Genomic DNA, 19,628 nt, shown 5'->3' with positions numbered 1-19,628 from the left:
TAGATTAACACAAGTTGTTTTTTTGTTTTTTTTTAAATATTGTTATGAGGTGGAGGGAAACATTTCAGCTTCCAAAATTAAAGAATGAGAAAGATGAGTCTTTTGAGAGTAGTTCTGATACTGATTGAACAGATTCTTTATAACAGAACTCAGGCAATTATCTCAAACCCACTATATATACACATATTAAGCAAATTCAACTATTTGAAATTATTATAAATTTCAATCAATTTTTGTTATCCCTCAAGACGTCTTTATTGTTTGAAGACTTCTCTTTGTAGACAAAATGGGCCTGATTCTCCACTCCCATGTATCTCATGTAGTAAATTACACCTGTGTAAAACGGGGATGCAATGCTACCATTTGAGAGGATAGTGTTTTACACCCACTTTTCAGTGTGGTAAGTATCTATGTAAGGAGTGAAGAATCAAACCCAACATATTCATGATTTAAAATTACAAGAAAAAAATCCTAATGGGCAGGCACAAGATGCTGTCTGACAAACATTTATAAACTGTTATTCCAAAATGAAATTCCTTCAGACATGTAGCTTGTATTTGTTCTCACTGAGGACTATTGAAATTATTAGGAGTTTTGGCACTAATTCATCAATGTACATAAGAACATGCCAATTTTAAGCAAGTGAATAATCTCTTTGACTGCACTGGGACTACTCACATGATTAAATTAGGTCCATGATGACTCCAGACTTTTATGCACAGAGGGATTGAAAGATTAGGTCCAAAATCATGTCACATATACATTTTTCTTTAAAGTACCATTTTTGCATTATGGGTCTTGTCTAAAATCCATCGTAGTGAATGTCAGTCTTTCCGTTGACTTCAGTGGGCTTTGGAGGAAGCACTTGCTGAGCAAAGAGTTTTGAAACATTTCTGAACAGTTGAAAAGTATTGTTTCTCATGCTTAGATATGTCCAAAATGGCCAAATTTTCTTCTTGCTTTCCATACCCATTCACCTTCATGCCAACAACATATATGAGAAATTTCACCTCAAAAATTAATTTTTTTCCACAAACAAAAAGTATTTAGGTATAGGAATTTAGCGTTGAAATAGTGTACAATGATTTTTTTTACAGAAACACAAGATACAAGATGGTGACGTGTCCTTAACTGTGAAAGACACTGTCAAAGTAATTAGGAGATCAAAATGGCAAATCCAGGCACATATATAATTTCTATTATGTTATAATATGAAGAAGATGTCATTGTTGTTTTGTAGTAGTTGCCTTGTTTATTGTGAGAATTTGAAGTGCCTCTGAGTGCAGCACATTTATATTCTGTCTAGAGTCATCTACAGAATTTATAATTTAATTGCACAATGTTTATAAGATAATCACTGAAGGACATAATGGGAATAGCAGCTATTTTATGAATCTCAAGGTGTGAGTGGGAAACAATAATCAGAAGAGAAATCTAGCTTTATCTCTATTAGTTTATGAAGCATTTGGGGGTTCAACCATTTTTTGAGGGGAAGATTTTCAAAGGCAAAAGGCAGGCATCCAACTCCCACTGATATTAAAAAAGGAATCCTACGAAAAGTGGAAATATGAACTAATTACTAAGGTTCTGCACAAAAGGATAACACAAACACATAGGGACAAAATCAGAAAGGCTAAGGCACAAAATGAGTTACATATAGCAAGGGACCTAAAAGGCAATAAAAAGAGGTTCTTTAAATACCTTAGAAGCAAGAGAAAGATTAAGGAAAGTGAAGGTCCTCTACTTAGCAGGGAAGGAGAGCTAATAACTGATGACATCAAGAAAGCTGAGCTATTCAATGCTTATTTTGCTTCAGTCTTCACTAAAAAGATTGATATTGACCAGATAATTAAACACAGTCAATATTGTGCCGGATGAATTGCAAGCCAAAATAGGGAAAGAACAGGTTAAAGAATACTTAGATAAGTTAGATATATTCATGTCAGCAAGGCCTGATGAAATACATCCTAGGGTACTTAGGAAGCTACCTAAAGCAATCTTGGAACCATTAGTTATTATCTTTGAGAACTCCTGGAGGATGGGTGAGGTCCTAGAGGACTAGAAAAGGGAAAACATAGTACCTATCTTTAAAAAGGGAAACAGAGAGAAGCCATGGAATTATAAAACCACTCAGCCTAACTGATACCTGGAAAGATATTGGAAGAAATTAATAAAGAATTTGTAAGCAGCTAGAGGATAATAGTGCAAGGCATACCACAGCTAGACCCGGGCTGCTCTCTCAATTGCCATGACTCATCCCTCCAACACAGCCTGTATTGACTCTGCCCTAGGGTGACCAGATAGAAAGTGTGAAAAACTGGGACATGAGTTGGGGGGTAATAGGCACCTATATAAAAAAAGCCCTGAATATCAGGACTGTCCCTATAAAATGGGGACATGGTCACCCTATTCAGCCCTCAGGGATGCTGCAGCACCTATCCCTGGGCAGGGCCTATGTTAGAGGACCCCCAGGCACAGGTATTTCACTGACCCCACCGAAGCTGCAAGTTAGTCTGTGCAACAGCACTAATTGGCCAGGAACCCTCCTGATGTATTGCAGTGTTATAGACTTCCTAGGTTTCCAGCTTGCCCTTGATCTGGTTCCTGTTCCTGCCCCAGCCTTGCCCGAGCCTTGTTCCAGCCCACTTCAACCTTGTGCGAGTCCTACTCTGACTTTGCTCCAGCCCTGCATCTGCCTGCTGACCTTCAGACTGACTCCCACCCAGCTTAGACTTTCAGCCTGCATCCAGACTCCAACTATGATCCCTGATTTGGCTTGTCTATGGACTCTGACCTCTGTCCTGACCCAAAGCCTGTTCCCTGGATTCAGTGCTGCCCTTGGCCTGGTCCTGACTCTACGGCTTGCTTCAACCAACAGGGATGACTGCCTAGAACCCAGAGCCTGGCAAATAGGGTTTTAAGGAAGAGCCAACATGAATTTGTCAAGAACAAATGCCAATCAACTTAATTTCCTTCTTTGACAGGGATATTGGCTAGTGGATGGGGAGAGGGAAGATGTAGACTTAGAATATCTTCATTAGCCTTTAGTAAGGTTTTTGACACAGTCACACAGCATTCTCATAAGAAAATTAGGAAAATGTGGTCTAGATGAAATTACTATAAGGTGGATGCACAGTTGGTTGAAAGACTGTTCTTAAGGAGTAGTTATCAATAGTTTGCTGTCAAACTGGGAGGATGCTGTGACAGAATCATAATATCCTGAACAAACCTTATGGAATTAAGTGTACTCTTATTGAATTAGGGTTAATACATTGGGGGTCCATTGTATTAAAAATGCAATTATGTACGTGGTGTTGTGACACTGTATGTACGTTTTCTAGTAGGGAGGTGGGATGCTAATGTACTTCCTTTGTCATCAACCTTTGAAGCCCCTGGAGAGAGATGCAAATACTAGTTCAAACTGTATTCTCTAGAGACCGACAGACAAAGAGAGGACTTTGGATAAAAGCCTGCATTTTAAACTGATGCAGGGCTTTCTTCCTGATCCAGCAAATGGACAGGTTTAGAATTCAAAAATGAGCCTGACAAATTGAAGACTTGGTCTGAAATCAACAAGATGAAATTAAATAAAGACAAGTGCAAAGTACTATTCTCAGGAAGGAAAATTAAACGCACAACTACAAAATGTGGGGAAAAGTGGCTAGGCGGTAGTACTGCTGAAAAGGATCTGGGGGTTAAAGTGGATCACAATAGAATGAGAGACAACAATGTGATGCAGTTGCAAAAAAGGCTGGTATTCTGGGCAATATTAACAGAAATGTCATATGTAAGACATGGGAGGTAACTGTCCTGCTCTACTCAGCACTCGTTTGGCCTGGAGTACTATATCCAGTACTGGGTGCAACACTTTAGGAAAAATATGGACAAATTAGAAAGAGTCCAGAGAAGAGTAACAAATGATAAAAGGTTTAGAAAACCTGACCTATGAGGAAAGATTTTTTAAAAAGTAGGCATGTGTAGTCTTGATAAAAAAATATGAAAGGGGAGTGGAGACCATGTAAGTCTTCAAGTATGTTAAAGGCTGCTATACATGGGGTGGTGAACAATTATTCTCCAGGTTCACTGAAAGTGGGACTAGAAGTAATTACTTAATTTGTAGCAAGGGAGACTTCTGTTAGATATTAGGAAAATGTTTCTAACTATAAGGATAGTTAAGTGCTGGCACAGGCTTCCGAGGGAGGTTATGAAATCCCCATCAGTGGAGGTTTTGACGAATAGGTTAGACAAACACATCAGGGATGGTCTGGTATACTTGGTCCTGCCTTGGCACAGGGAGGCTGGAGTTGACCTTTCAAGGTCCTTTCTAGCCCTACATTTCTGTGAAAGTCAGCTAGATGCCCAACTCCCATAGGTGCCTTTAAAAATCTTCCTCCTTAATGTCTCATGTCTTCACTTACAATGGACATAAGCCATTCTATGTGTAGACTAGGCCTCCAGTAAGCAACTTCCTTCTGGAAAAGAGCACTCACATTTCTTCAACCTATATCTAAGTTTTCCAAAGTTTTCTTTTCATTTTTTTTTAAAATAGAAGCCCTGTTCATGCCTTAATTTACTCTGAGCTCTGTGTTTCTATAGTTTCATCTTTATCAACAGTTTCTTATGTTTTCCATAAAAGCAAAAATATATTGTCAGTCAAGAAGGTGCTTTAAAGGTGTTCCTGCCCATTCTCTACTCGCATTTCTGCATCAAAAATAGAAACAGTGTAATGGAGAACTGAACCCTCCCCGCCATCTTTTAACAGATTGAATGCAATGGTACAACTCAGATGTAGGAACCCATTGACTATAGTCCTGATAGTACAGTTGATTTGTCCAGCAACCAATACATAAGAGCTATATCATACATCAGTGGTTCTCAACAAGGGGGTCCGGGGCCCCCTGGGGGGGCCGTGAGCGTGTTTCAGAGGGTCCGCCAAGCAGGGCTGGCATTAGACTTGCTGGAGTCTCGGGGAGAAAGCCAAATGGGGCTGAAGCCCAGGGCCCCAAACCCCGCCATCCAGGCTAAAGCCAAAGTCTAAGCAACTTAGCTTTGTAGATCCCCCTGGGGCATGGGGCCCTGGGCAATTGCCCTGCTTGCTACCCACTAATGTGTGCTCTAGCTTTTATAAGCAGAAGACCAGTTGTTGTGGCACAGGTGAGCCGTGGAGCTTTTATAGTATGGGGGGGGCTCAGAAAGAAAAAGGTTGATAACCCCTGTCTTATGTAACTCACTGCCATCTATTAAATGCTACCCCTCTTAAACTTTCAGTGCTGCTTAGCCCATGACATGATTTGTTTTTTTCAAATTAATAGGAGACACCTATTTCAAAATTCAGTTTCTCAGCTATAGCTTCAGCAATAATAAGCGAGAAGATGGAAGAGCCTGGAATGTTGGTGCAAGCATTCTTTCTTAAGAGTCAGCGCACTAATGAAGACAATCGGTTAAAGCCATCACTCACCTGTAACACAAAATTATTGCTGGAAGCACACTAAGAGAGAAAAAGCCAAAATGCCTTAATATTTGATGATGTCTTTGAGATTTATCTTTGAAGAATCTCAGTCCAAACAATGTATCTTCAGTTGATCAGATATTGCATTATGTCTCACCAAGTTAACATAACCTTCTCCTGACTGACATTTCTTATTTGATGTTAATCAGTGAAGTTCTGCAGGAGTCAATGATGCATCAATAACTTTGAGTAGTTGAGGATATAGCTCAGAATTCTCAGTTCTTATCAGTCAGCATGAAACAATCTCCTATTAGTTATATCCCATACATGGGTGTAACTATCAAAAACCAGAATGGTAGTTTCATATCCACTTTTGCAAAGGAATAAATAATTACACAAGGTGCAAAGCAATAGAGAATCTGGGCTTATGCCTTAAAATCTATTGCCACCAAAATTGGATATTTATAGGTTGAAACTTAACTACATGAATAGGAAAAGATGTCAGCATGCTTAGCATGCCCAAACTATATACCATTATTAATCTCCCAACCCTGCAACTAACAATAGCTTCTACAAATCATGAGGGATGACACTGGAAGCATATTAAATCATTCAGCTCAAGATTGCTGTGTGGTGCTGCAGTGGCTGCTGCTTAGGAAGGAGTAGAGAAAATATTAGCGTAATGATTTAATTCATTCATGTCATTGGTATTTAAAAGGTTTCCCTGGCTGTGGAATCTCCAGCTAATTATCTGGTTTAACTTATGTACCATTTGGGAGATCAGCCTGATTTCTTTTCCCTCACTCCCAAGAGATAACATCTTGTTAACATTCCTCTTTCTATAGTGATATTAACATCTATTTTATGTTAAGCTTCCTGGAACTTTTATTAGCATCCACTGACTTGGTAAGGCCTGTGTCCATGAGACAGACAGGGTGAAATTCAGCCTGGTTCAGAGGGCCAGCACAAAGCCTATGCACCACTCAAATTCCACTTCAACTCAAAATATAGAACTCAAGAGAGACTTTGGTGGTACATAGGCCTTGTGCTGCCCCTCTCTACAGGAATGAATTTAATTCTTATTGATTTGTACATTTAGCCAGATTTTAACCCTAGCAGTATAGTTGGTAATTTTGTGATCCAAGCGCTAGCCTTGAACAGGCAAAGCCAGTAATGAATCTACTGACCGCCATTGGCTCAGTCTTCACCTATCTGATGTCTAGTATTGAACATGACAAAAACGGGAAAAAGCCATTCATGGAAGAAGAGTCTTCATGCTTAATAGAGATATTGGGAAAGTTCTTGTTAAAGCTTCTGCAGTGTTGTGGGCTGAACTGTGAAATAGGTAAGTCTTGTAAAATGGAGCTCGTTATTCAGCAAAATGATGCAAGAGGCATGAGACATTAATCAGAACATCTAGAATGTGTGTGACATATTATGTAATTGATGCAATATGGTGTCACATGTCCCACTGTCCAGAGAGGGACCACAGCCACAAAGCAGCATTATCATTTCATTTCCCATTAGACCCTGCACGCCCACCTTCAACTCTCCTCCTTCACCATTGATCCCACCTCCCCTTCCCTGTCTCCGGAGAGCAGGTTGAGAAAGACCACCTTAAGCGTATCCATAGGTCACCCCAGTGTTGGTCTTGTGTTGCACACTCTAGGGTGTCTGATAGAGGTCCACACCATGGAAAGCAAGCAAGCAAGCAAGTATTCAGTCTAGTGGTTTCCGGTTTCCTATGCAGCACATCACTAGGAGACATCCCTTCTCCAGGACAATGAGACTCCCCAGCAGCACTGAATCAGAGCCCTTCACCGACTTCTTCCTATGCACGGCCTCACTACCTCATCTGGAACCTCTGGGGCCTCAGCTTCATCCCCTTATGCACGACCTGGCACCTCATCATCTACACCTAGAACTCTGAATGCATATCCTCAAGCGCACTCCCTGGAACACCATAGTCTATACCAGCACCATCCTCTTCCTCTGCTGTTTCCCTGTCTTTGAGCAGCTCCCTCCAGCCTCCTTGCTGTCCTTACCAATATGGATCTGGTAATGAACCATCACTGTGGGAGGGGGGGCACTGCAGAGATAGCTCCCCCGGCAGCACACACCACCACCAGAATCTAGGCCAGTCCTGTCCTGAGCCCCAGAGGGGCCCGGGAAGCCACCAAGTCCAGCACTTGGTACCAGTTCTGGTGAAAGGGGAGGCCCAGCTCCAGTGACACAAGACTGTTTCTAACTTCTCATTGACCAGCACAAGGGCATGGTGTGGAAAATAGTGGGGTTCAGAAAGGGGCGTGTGAAAAGCCTTGACTGGGATCTACAGCTCCAAGAGGCATGCGTGAGCAGTGTCCTTCAAGGTGGGGTTTACTAGGCCATTTCAGTTCAGAGTCAGAAGCTAGACAGCCAAAGCAAAGTGCTGAATTGTATCATTGATGTACGTATGCCTAGAGCCCTGCAAATCTGTGGATATTTGCTTTATATCCAAGGACCATGTTTGTGGATGGTGGATTTTGTATCCATGCAGGGCTCTACTCATGCCAATGGTCTCCTGTAACCAGGAGGTGTGCATTCTCCCTTGGGGAAATCCATGCCAGTGGTGTCTCAGCACTCACTGCTTGGCTCTGTCAGAGACCAGCTTCCACTCCAGTGGCCCCTGCATAGGTGCTGACTCCATAGGTGCTCCAGCGCTAGAGCACCCAGGAAAAAAAAATTAGGGTGCTTAGTACTCACCGGCAAGCTCCTCTCCTACCTCCCCACTTCTGTCCACTGGCAGCCCCCTCTGATCAACTCCTTCCCCTCTCTCCCAGCACCTTCTGCATACCGCAGAACAGCTGTTCTGCAGCATGCAGGAGGCTCTGGGAGGGCAGGGGAGGAGCGGGGACAGGGCACACTCGGGGGAGGGGGTAGAAAGAGGCAGGGAAGAAGTGGGGCCGGGGTTGGGCGGGGGCAGGAAGAGATGGGGATTTGGGGTAAGGGGTGGAGTGGGGGCGGGGCCTGGAGCAGAATGGGAGCATGAAAAGGCGGGGCAGGGGTGGAGGCTTTTGGGAAGGGTGGAGTTTGGACAGGGCCTGAGGCTGAGTGGGGATTGAGCACCCCCAGGGAAAATTAGAAGCCAGCACCTGTGGGCCCCTGGACCCTCATTGTCAACACATGGAGCCTGGCCACACCAATGCTTATCCTCCCATATTCCCTCACTCCACGGGATGCTTCCCTCCCCCTTCCTCCTTGCCCTCCCCCATGACTTTCTCTTTTCTGTCCTCTCTCTTTCTGCCATCTCTTCTGTCCCCTCTCCTCCTCCTATTCCTTCTCGCTCTCCTACTTCCTCTCCCTCTCCCCTGTACTACTGTCACCTCCCTCATCTTCCTTTCACTCATTGTGCCCCCCCCACCCTTCATTTTCCCTTCCAACTTCTGTAATCCCTCCATGATCCTCCATTGTGCCCCCTTGTCCGTCTCTGCCTCATCTTCTCCCATTGTTCGTGCAGCACCCCCATCCTTTTTCTCTTTGACTTCTTTGGTCAGACCATGGCTTGTTCCCCACTGTTCAGTCCTATCTACCCCATATTTTGTATCCCTACATTCAACCCTTTTGCTCCCAGTGTGATCTGCTCACGGCCCAGCTCCCAACCTGCTTCCTGACCCATGCCCTTCCCTGGCTGAGGGCCTCCGTCCCCTTCTCTTCCTTTCTCCACCGAAGGCAGAAACTCTGCCCAAAACATTAGCATTCCTATTCCCTCTCCTCAGACCCCGCTCCCCAGTAAGTTGGACTCTTGACTCCCTTGTCTGCCCTGTCTTTGTGGAGACCATCTCCTCCAGTCACCATCACCAGGCCCATCTCACTGGCCTGAAACGACCCCCATTGCCCTGCCACTAGCCCGAAAACAGAGCGGGGTGCCCGGAACATGCAGAGACAGCCACTACCAGGCTTTGGCTATACACTCCACCAGCAAAATGAGGAAGGAGGAGGTACTGAGCAGTGGTGGTGTCATAAACATACAGATAAGGGTAGCATAACATCTCTCCTTTACTTGTAATGGGTTAAGAAGCTCAAATAACCTGATTGGCACCTGACTAAAAGGACTAATAAGGAAAGAAGATACTTTCAAATCTGGGGGGTAGGGGGAGGTTTTGTTTGTGCTCTCTTTGTTTGTTCCCTCTGGTTAGAGAGAAAGAGAGAGAGAGAGAGACCAAGCAGATAACCCAGCTCCTACTGAAATGATACATTTAAAATTACAGAAATTGTAAGTAACTGCAAGGAAATGCGTTAGATTATCTTTTATTTTAGTTTGTGAATTTTCCCGGTGCTAAGAGGGAGGTATATTCCTGTTTTTGCAACTTTGAAGTTGAGCCTAGAGGGGAATCCTCTGTGTTTTAAATCTTTTTATTACCCTGTAAAATTACCTTCCATCCTGATTTTACAGAGGTGCTTCTTTTACTTTTTTCTTTATAATAAAGTTCTTCTTTTAAGAACCTGGTTGGTTTTTAGTGTCCTAAAAACCCAAGGGTCTGGTCTGTGCTCACTTTGTTAATCTATTGGTTAGTATATTATTCTCAAGCCTCCCCAGGAAAGGGGGTGAAGGAGCTTGGGGGGATATTTTGGGGAATTAGGAACTCCAAGTGGTCCTTTTCCTGAATCTCTGTCTAAATCACTTGGTGATGGCAGCAATACTAAAAACCTAAGCTGGTAGAAATAAGTTTAGGGGGGTCTTTCATACAGGTCCCCAAATCTGTACCCCAGAGTTCAGAGTGGGGAGGGAACCCTGACAGGCGGGTTGCTGGTTTTAACTCCTTATTCACTGATAGCTCCACTTTCCACAGCATTACACTGTGATAGCTTTGCCTGCTGTATCTATTTGTACAACACTTTTAAAATGTGCACCATTAACATTGTTCTGCTTTTACTCTTTTTCTGAACTTTCTTTCACTATTATTCTTAGCATTATTTTAACTTTATGAGAATTATTTTATGGTTACTGTTAAAGCCTTGTTTTACTGTTTTCTCTGAGCCCTTTTTTATGGTTTTTAATTAGCCTCTGAGTGGAGAATCTATGCCATTTTATCCAACTGCATCAACTGCAGCATTTTAGCTCTAAGCGAAAAACTTTTACCTTTTTAGTTTGGGAGCACTATGCTTTTTACTCAGACTATGTGACCATTTGGCATTTTAATGCAGAGCTTTTTGTAACCTTCGTATTGTTTGAATTCTCTTTTATATTGTTGTATGTATTATGTTTCTTGTTGTGACCCCGTTTTGTTGATTTTTTATGTACCTTTTGTAATTCGATAACATGCACACATACAAAAACAAAAAACAAAATTGCATTGCATTCATGAGAAGCACATTGTGGCACACACCTTGGAGTTTGTCTCTCTTTTTTGATCATATTTGTTTTAAATGTACAGGAAACTGGTGATGGTCTAGACACCTCTTGCAGGAATTGTTCCCGGATTCTCCTTCCTATGTTGACAAAGGACAATTGCCTCTGTGCACATGCCCATTGTGGATGCCTGTGTCACCCCTCCTCTGCAGCCACAGCCTGCTGATGCTCCTCCTCTTCCTTCTCCGCTTCCTCCTCACCCTCCCCTGTTCTGTGTGTAGCCCCTAAGGAAAAGGATTCCCATGGGAATAGCAATATTATGTTAAATACAGCACACCAGGAATCTTACACACCTCTCTGGGGCTCTACTGTAGTGTACCACCAGTGGCATGGAGACACTTGCACCATATCTTTAAGATTCCAAAGGTTCTCTCTATCACTGATTGAGTAGCGGCATATACACAGTTGCAGTGCTCTTCTGTCCGGGTTGAGGGATTCTTGATGGGGGTGAGGAGCCATGGCTGGTGGGGATATCCTTTGTCACCTATAAGGACATGCACAACAGTGATTAGACACCTGTCCCAATGGTAGGCCTGGCCATGGTGGGTTTTGAGTGGGGAGTGGTGACTTGAGCAGGAGATGCCTTGCACAGAGGTGATGGGGGAAAGTGTGGATTGTGGACTCCTGGTTGAAGAGGACTACATAAACTCTACTGATGTTTATATACCTTACTTCAGCGGAGCTGGGGCTGCTTAGAAGAGGTCTGAATTAGGCTTAAAAAGACCTTCCCTTTTTCCCCTCCTCCTTCCTTCTTCTGTAATTTGAACCAAGCCCTTCTATGCTAGAAATAAAATCCTAGTTGAAAAAGTTTGTGAATTCTTTACACAGTGCTATTTTTTTAGGTTCTGTTTCTAAATATGGTTTAAGTGATTCAAATCTAAATTTGTAAATGACATTTAAGAAATCAGACTGGGTTTTCAGAGGGCTGTGGCACCACAAGTGACCTTACTCTTCTGAAATGTGGCTCTCACTGAGAGAAAGTTCAGACAAATGATCACTTTAAACATGGGCTTACATTTCAAATATATTGCACAGCTCACAGATACCAAGAAATGCTTCTTATGTGACATCAGAACACATGAGGACAGAATTGGCCCTAGGCTAATTTTTTTTTTTTGCCTTTAATGACGTCTGCACATTATTTTCTCTGTGTGGTAGGCTAAAGGTTACATTTCTTGATATCTATGAACTGTAAAGTATATTTTACACAAACTTTTGTTTCAAATAAACATCTGAGTCTCCAGTAGGCAAGAATTATATTCCTGAAAAAAATATCTTTTCAGCATCGTAGGCACATGAAACTCTAATCAGATCACCAACCAATTTCTGTCTTGGTTTATGATGTAATAAAAATAAAACCCCAGAACTTTACTGTTTAAACACTGAACATTGTGTTCTGATGTTAACAATGAAATTCTTCTGCTAGTTGAACCTGAATTAAAGCAGAATTCCTCCATCCCCTCCCATTAATAAATTATTTATTTGTAAGTATAAAAGAGTTCTTTTCTGCATGGAGATTCATGGGAGGGGATGGGGGAAGCATACAGGAGACAGTTAAGGTTCACCAGTTCTGTGGGCCCTTCTGGCCCTGGGTCTGGCAGAAATTAAAGCAGCCTAAAGGCTATTCTAATTTACATCAACTGGTGATTGCCTCTCAAGGATTAGATGCCAGCTAAGAATTGGCAAAGCATGGCTGTGCTTTGTTCCTGCCCACTCCTAAAGGGGAAGGGGGTGCAGCAGTTGCAACAGGAGCTGGATATTCTGACTTTATGCTATCTGAGCAATATCCACCACTTCCTCCCCAGCTTGCCAGTTATGACAAGATTCCAAGTCCTTTGCATCACTTGAGTAGTGGAAAGGATGGGGAAAGAGAATGTGACCCATTGATTGAAGCTATCTCAGTCTTAATGGGTAGAAATTACTCCTCCACTTCTAGCACTCCTTGTAGTAGAGAAAGGATGATTATAATGCTTTATGAAACTTCCCTGTTGAAATTAGGGAAACATAAATGTAGGCTCTGATAGCAAGAATTTGCCTTGGAGACCAATGTACAGCATTTCTGTGATACTAAATAATATGCTTCTAATTTATCTTTCTTCTAGGAGGAATTTAAGTCTCTAGCAATCTCATTTTCAAGTCAGTGTGCATGTGCAACCCAAAGATTGAACACAGTAGGACTAGCAATCATTCAGGCTCTCAGGCTTTGCTTGATTACTGCACCTATCTTTAGTCAGTGTATGTTAGTGATCATGATTTCTCTTAGAGAAATTAAAGACCATACAATATCATCGGTACACGGTTCTTTTTCACTCTGGATTTTTCTTCCCATTTCAGAGGGATTATTATACAGGACTGACTTCACATGCTTAAAATACTATTTCTGATCAAACTTTGAAACTTCTAAATCTCTCTCTTTTCCTAGCCTCCAGAATTTCAGGTGGCACCTTAGATGGTGACCCGGCAAGTTGCTGAGCATTGCCTGATTGTTGAGAGTGCCTTTAATTCCCATTTACTTTTACTTCATATTATAAAGGTATTCAGCATTTTGCAGGAAGATCTCAGTTTTTCCTGAAATATGCAATGCAAGATTCAAAGATTTAAAAACATTACACGTTAGAATTCAGTATTATTGATATAATTTAATGAAATGTTTTCTGGTATTCTCTGTTGTATTATTGAGAAGATGGCTAGGTCAGCATCCCACATACAGGCGCTGTGTGAATATATTCTACATATCTGGGGTAATAGGCTGAAGCTTCAGGAATGTTTTCCTCAGTTAAACCATGTAAAAACTTAATAGCACATTTCTTCTACCTAGTAGCACCTGTATAGTTCCTTTACATAGTAAATAACTTGTGAACCGATATCCATATTACTCACAACTCTTGAGCTTTTGGAAAATTCAAAGAAAGAAAAATAAAAGGCATTTGATTAGCCGAGCTAATAGTGAATTATATTTGAATGTATTATTCTCTCTGTTTCAAGATTTTCAACCTCTTGGCTTTATTTCTTCACCTCTGATTTTATTCAGGGGTTTCTCTGACAGCAAATTTAAAGCCGTAATTTGTTTATTTGCAGTGTGCTTGTTCTTTCATGTTATGTTCAAAATTGTTGTGTATTTGGTTGTCATGGTTTTGTTGCTATGGCAACTGAGTTAGATTATTATGGGTTAGCTCAACCGGTTTCAACCGGCTGAGAAGCTCTCTGTAGATATGTAAATAAAATGGAGGTTTTGGTTAGCTGCCTGCTCTCTGGCCTCAAGTGATTGCTTCCTACACCGGCTGCCCCAAGGATATAACACTGGCGACGAGGGTGGGATCCTGGTGCTGCTCCAGTAACAGAAGGAAGTAGAAGTCAAGGTAAAGACCAAACAAAGAAAAAAAGCTGCTTGTTTGCACTGACTGTGAAAGTGAAACTAAAAATCATGGCTACTCTGACCAGGCCCCTGGAGCCTTTTGATGAGAATACAGAGCAGTGGCATGTGTATACTGAGCGTTTTGAGCTTTTTTTTATTGCAAATGACATTACAGAAGTGAAGAAGGTGCCAATATTCTTAAGTGTTGTAGGGGCTAAAACCTACTCCCTGCTACACAGCTTACTACACCCTGTTAAGCCAGCAACTAAATCTTACAGTGACATTGTGGAAATCCTGGGGTCTCATTTCTCCCCAAAACCACTGGTAATTGCTGAAAGATATAGGTTCCACAAAAGAGACCAAAAGGAAGATGAAACAGTTGTACAATTTGTAGCCATTTTAAAAAAGCTAGCAGAACACTGTGAATTTAAAGAAATGTTACATGATGCCCTGCGTGACAGGTTAGTGTGTGGCCTGTACAGTGAAGCTATACGGAAGCGCCTACTGACAGAGGCTCAGCTTACATTACAGAAGGCTGTTGATATTGCTGTCTCCATGGAACTGGCTACAAGGGAGGCACAATACATCGGTGCACCCCCTAGGGTGCAAAAAGTGTCACAAGAACCGACCCACAAAACTGTGCAGATTCAAGAATGTTACCGCTGTGGTAAGCCGGGTCACCAGGCATCAGAATGCTGGTGTAAGGACCTGGTGTGTCGACACTGTGGCAAAAAGGGACACATTGAGTGTGCCTGTAAACAAAAGAAAAAGAGGCCTGTGGTCTGGCCGACAAAAAGAGGAACCCTGCATACCCTAGAGCAGACCCAGGATGATCAAGGTGACACCTCATCGCAAGAGGAAGTGCCACTGCATGTTTTGTCTGTGGCAATGGGCTCACATGAATACTGGGTAACCCCGTTATTGGATGGCAAACGTATACGCATGGAACTGGACACCGGTGCAGCCGTCTCACTGATCTCCGAGACTGTGTATAAAGAAAAGCTACAGCATCTTCCGCTTAAGGCAACAAAAACTGTTCTGAAGACGTATACGGGAGAAGCTGTGCCTATGCTGGGCACTATTGATGTTAAGGTGGAGCTCAATGGACAGGTGGCTAAATTGCCACTGTTTGTGGTGAGACGTAACTACCCAGCCTTAATGGGTAGGTCTTGGCTTGGGAAGATTCAACTGAACTGGGCAGAAGTGCACCGGTTGACTAAGGAAGAAACCAGTCTAACCCCTATACTAAGGAAACATGCTGCTGTTTTTGGAGATGATTTGGGAAGTATGAAGGGAATCACTGTGACATTGAACATTAAACCTGGCAGTCCACCAAAATATCTGAAAGCCCGAACTGTGCCATATGCCATCAGGCCAAAAGTTGAAGCAGACCTGGAGCGCCTGGTCACCAATGGAGTCCTAATACCAGTTACCCATAGCTCATGGGCCACTCCTATCGTTCCAATCGTGAAGAAAGATGGCTCTCTCCGGATTTGCGGTGATTTTAAAATCACTGTCAACCCAGTGTTGTGTGCAGAGCAATACCCGCTTCCCCGCATCGATGACCTCTTCGCGGGCCTGGCTGGGGGACAAAAGTTCAGTAAGATTGATCTGAGTCAAGCATATTTACAGATGCACGTCGATGAAAAGTCCCAAGAGCTGTTGACTATTGTGACTCATAAGGGGCTTTATCGATACTGTCGTCTACCCTTCGGAATAACATCTGTTCCCGCCCTGTTCCAGAGGGCTATGGACCAGATCTTGTGTGGCTTGTCAGGAGTTCAGTGCTATCTGGATGATATCCTGGTCACTGGAAGAAATGAAGAGGATCACTTAAAGAATTTAGAGGCTACCCTACAAAGACTGGAAGAGTATGGCCTACGAGTTCGCAAAGACAAGTGTGAATTCTTCAAGCCCTCTGTTGAATATTTGGGTCACATCATTGATTCTGCAGGTCTTCATAAGGCCCCTGCAAAAGTTAAAGCTATTGTGGAGGCTCCCCCACCTCGAAATGTAAGCCAGCTGCGCTCGTTTCTAGGACTCCTGAACTATTATGGAAAGTTCATCTCACAGTTAGCCACACTGCTAAAACCACTTCATGAGCTCCTTGGGCAGAACAAGGCCTGGAAGTGGACTGAAGCCTGTGATGTTGCATTTAACAAAGCTAAGGATGCATTGCTAAATTCTGAAGTTCTAACGCACTTTGATCCATCCTTACCACTGCAATTGGCCTGCGATGCCTCCCCTTATGGAGTGGGAGCAGTCGTGTCACATATTATGCCTTCAGGAGAAGAGAGACCTATTGCTTTTGCTTCACGCACTCTAAGCAAAGCAGAAACTAACTACGCCCAAATCGAACGTGAGGCATTAGGAATTGTTTTTGGAATTCGGAAGTTTCATCAGTACCTGTTTGGGCGAAAATTTACTCTTCTCACAGACCATCGACCTCTGACATCAATTTTTGGACCTTACACAGGCATTCCCCCATTAGCTGCTAGTCGTATGCAACGTTGGGCATTGTTACTTTCAGCACACACATATAAAATCAAATATCGGAAATCCACTCTACACGGCAATGCAGATGGCCTCTCAAGGTTGCCTTTGCCGGTCAAACACCAAGATAGTGCCCACAAGGAAATCTTCTACTTTGAACAGGTAGAGAATACACCCATCACTGCTACTCAGATAAAGAAGGCAACTCACCCAGAGCAAAAGACCGAACCTTTAGCCCGGGACAGCCAGTTTTGGCTCGGAATTATACTTCCAGAGCTAAATGGGTTCCGGCCACAGTCATCACTCAAACAGGACCTGTTTCCTACACAGTCCGGACTGCAGAGAATCTTACCTGGCGGCGACATGTAGATCAGCTGTTGCCAGGTCATGCCAGTCCTCAGGACCCATCTGCAGTTGAGGGGTCTGACTTCACCTCTTCTGGTGAGGGATCGAATCACGAGTCACCTGTTTCTGACTGTTCTCCTCCATTACTGCCAGCGGCTGAGATACCCCTTTGCCCAGCACGAGCTGATACCACCTCCTCACCTGTTCGTGCTGCGGACCCTGAGCCCCTAGTGCTTTCGGGTGCAATAACACCAGTAGTTCGCCGTAATCCACCTAGAGACAGAAGGCCTCCTCATCGGCTGGATCTTTAGCTAGGGTGAACCCACGGTTATGGGGCAAAATAATCCCCAGGGTTTAGCCGGGAATGGAGGCAGTCTACCCTCCTTCTCTAGTCTAGTGTGTGTTTTATTTAGGGGATGTTCTTATTAGGGGGGGAGGAATATGTTGTGTATTTGGTTGTCATGGTTTTGTTGCTATGGCAACTGAGTTAGATTATTATGGGTTAGCTCAACCGGTTTCAACCGGCTGAGAAGCTCTCTGTAGATATGTAAATAAAATGGAGGTTTTGGTTAGCTGCCTGCTCTCTGGCCTCAAGTGATTGCTTCCTACACCGGCTGCCCCAAGGATATAACAAAAATGTCCACAAAAAGTCACTGAAGTCTGCAGTTTCATGGCACCTTGCTAGAATTATGACACTAAATTGAAGGGAAGATTGGGGTAATTTCCATTGCTTTTGATGGATCTAGGAATCCTGCTCAACCTTTCCAGAAAAGGATGATTTATCCAGGAGGTTCCTTAAAAAATGTGCTTCTCTAATTTTTGTTTAATCAAGTGTCAGATTTTTTTTTTAAAGATAGTCTTAAGGGAGGATAGTCCCAGACACCTCTACAAGGTCTTAATTACCATCTTCCTTACTTTTCAAGGTGCACAAGCTGTACACTGTGCTAAACTATCAATACACAGTACTCTATATTTTAGAGGTATATATAAACGTTTCCATAAATGCCTTTACTTGAGTTCATTTGCCAAGTAATGTTGCCTTCTTCCTCTGTTACAGCTACAAGAAAGCAATTTTGTAAAAATGGGGAAAACAAATTAGTATTCCATGTTCCTCATGCCTCTTTTCCATGCCTGGGATACATGAGGTTTATCAGAGGCTAAAACGAGACATTTTTGTGTAAACCCCTACACAAAATTGGCAGCATACCACAGAGGATTATGTATTTTCACAAAATACTAGTCTCAATTATGGTCTATGTTACAGCCAATTAAGAAATGGCTAGAAAGTGGATTCTTCAGTGGCCAGGCTTCACAGGAGAAATGATAGAAAAGATACGTGACTATATATACACACGGCATTCGATACAGGTTGAACATTGTCCATATTTGCCATAAGCATGGATATGAAAATCCTGTACAGAGTTCTGACAAGACCAAAATCACCTAAATCTATATTGACTTCGGTAGGAGATGTAGTTGCTCAGCACCTCTGACAATCAGGCTCATTCAGGCACCTTAAAATGGAGTTAGTTGTCTAAAAGTTGTGCATCTAACCTGATTCACAAAGGAACTTCGGCACTGCAATGCTCAGTCTTGTAACACCTAATTTATAAGTGCCCAGAAAAATATCTGGAATCCACAAAGCCTGAATTAGGTGTTCAGGCTCCCTGTACAATACATTGGAGAAAGACAGGCACTCAAGAACAGGATCAACAAAAATCAACATACTGTGTAGAAAGCCACCTAAGATAGGCAATAGCAGATGCTGATCATAGATTCCAAGGCCAGAAGGGACCATTACGACCATCAAGTCTGACCTACAACACAGGCAACAGAATTTCCCCAACATAATTCTTAGAGCATTACTTTTAGAAAAACCACCCACTTTTGATTTAAAAATTGTCATGATCCTTAGTAAATTGTATCTAGCTTTGACTTTTAGCCATTGGATCGTGTTACACCTTTCTCTGCTAGATGGAAGAGTCAATTATTAAAATCTTTGTTCCCCATGTAGATATTGATAGACTTAAGTCATGCCTTTACCTTCTCTTTGTTAAACTAAATAGATTGAGCTCTGAGTCTATCACTATAAGACATGTTTTCTAATCCTTTATTCATTCTTCTCTGAACCCTTTCCAATTTATCAACAGCTTTCTTGAATAGTAGACACCAGAACTAGACCAACTATTCCAGCAATGACTGCAGTTCCAAATACAAAGATAAAATAACCTGTCTGCTCCTACTTGAGATTCCCCTGTTTATGTATCACAGGAAAGCATTTAGTTCTTTTGGCCACAGCATCACATTGGGACCTCCTGTTCAGCTGATTATCTACCATAACCCCCAAAATCTTTTTCAGTCACTGCTTCACAGGACAGAGTCCCGCATCCTATAAGGATGGCCCACATTCTTTGTTCCTAGATGTATACATTTAACTGTATTAAAAAAAACCCACCTGGTTTGTTTGCGCCAGTTTACCAAGTGATCCAGATCAATCTGAATCATTGACCTATCGTCTTCATTATTTATCACTCTCCCAATTTTTGTCATCTACAAAGTTTATCGGTGATGATTTTATGTTTTCTTCTAGGTCGTTG

This window comes from Mauremys mutica, chromosome 5 (assembly GCF_020497125.1).
Source record: "Mauremys mutica isolate MM-2020 ecotype Southern chromosome 5, ASM2049712v1, whole genome shotgun sequence".
Classification (NCBI taxonomy): Eukaryota; Metazoa; Chordata; order Testudines; family Geoemydidae; genus Mauremys; species Mauremys mutica.
This window is presented reverse-complemented; position numbering follows the sequence as displayed.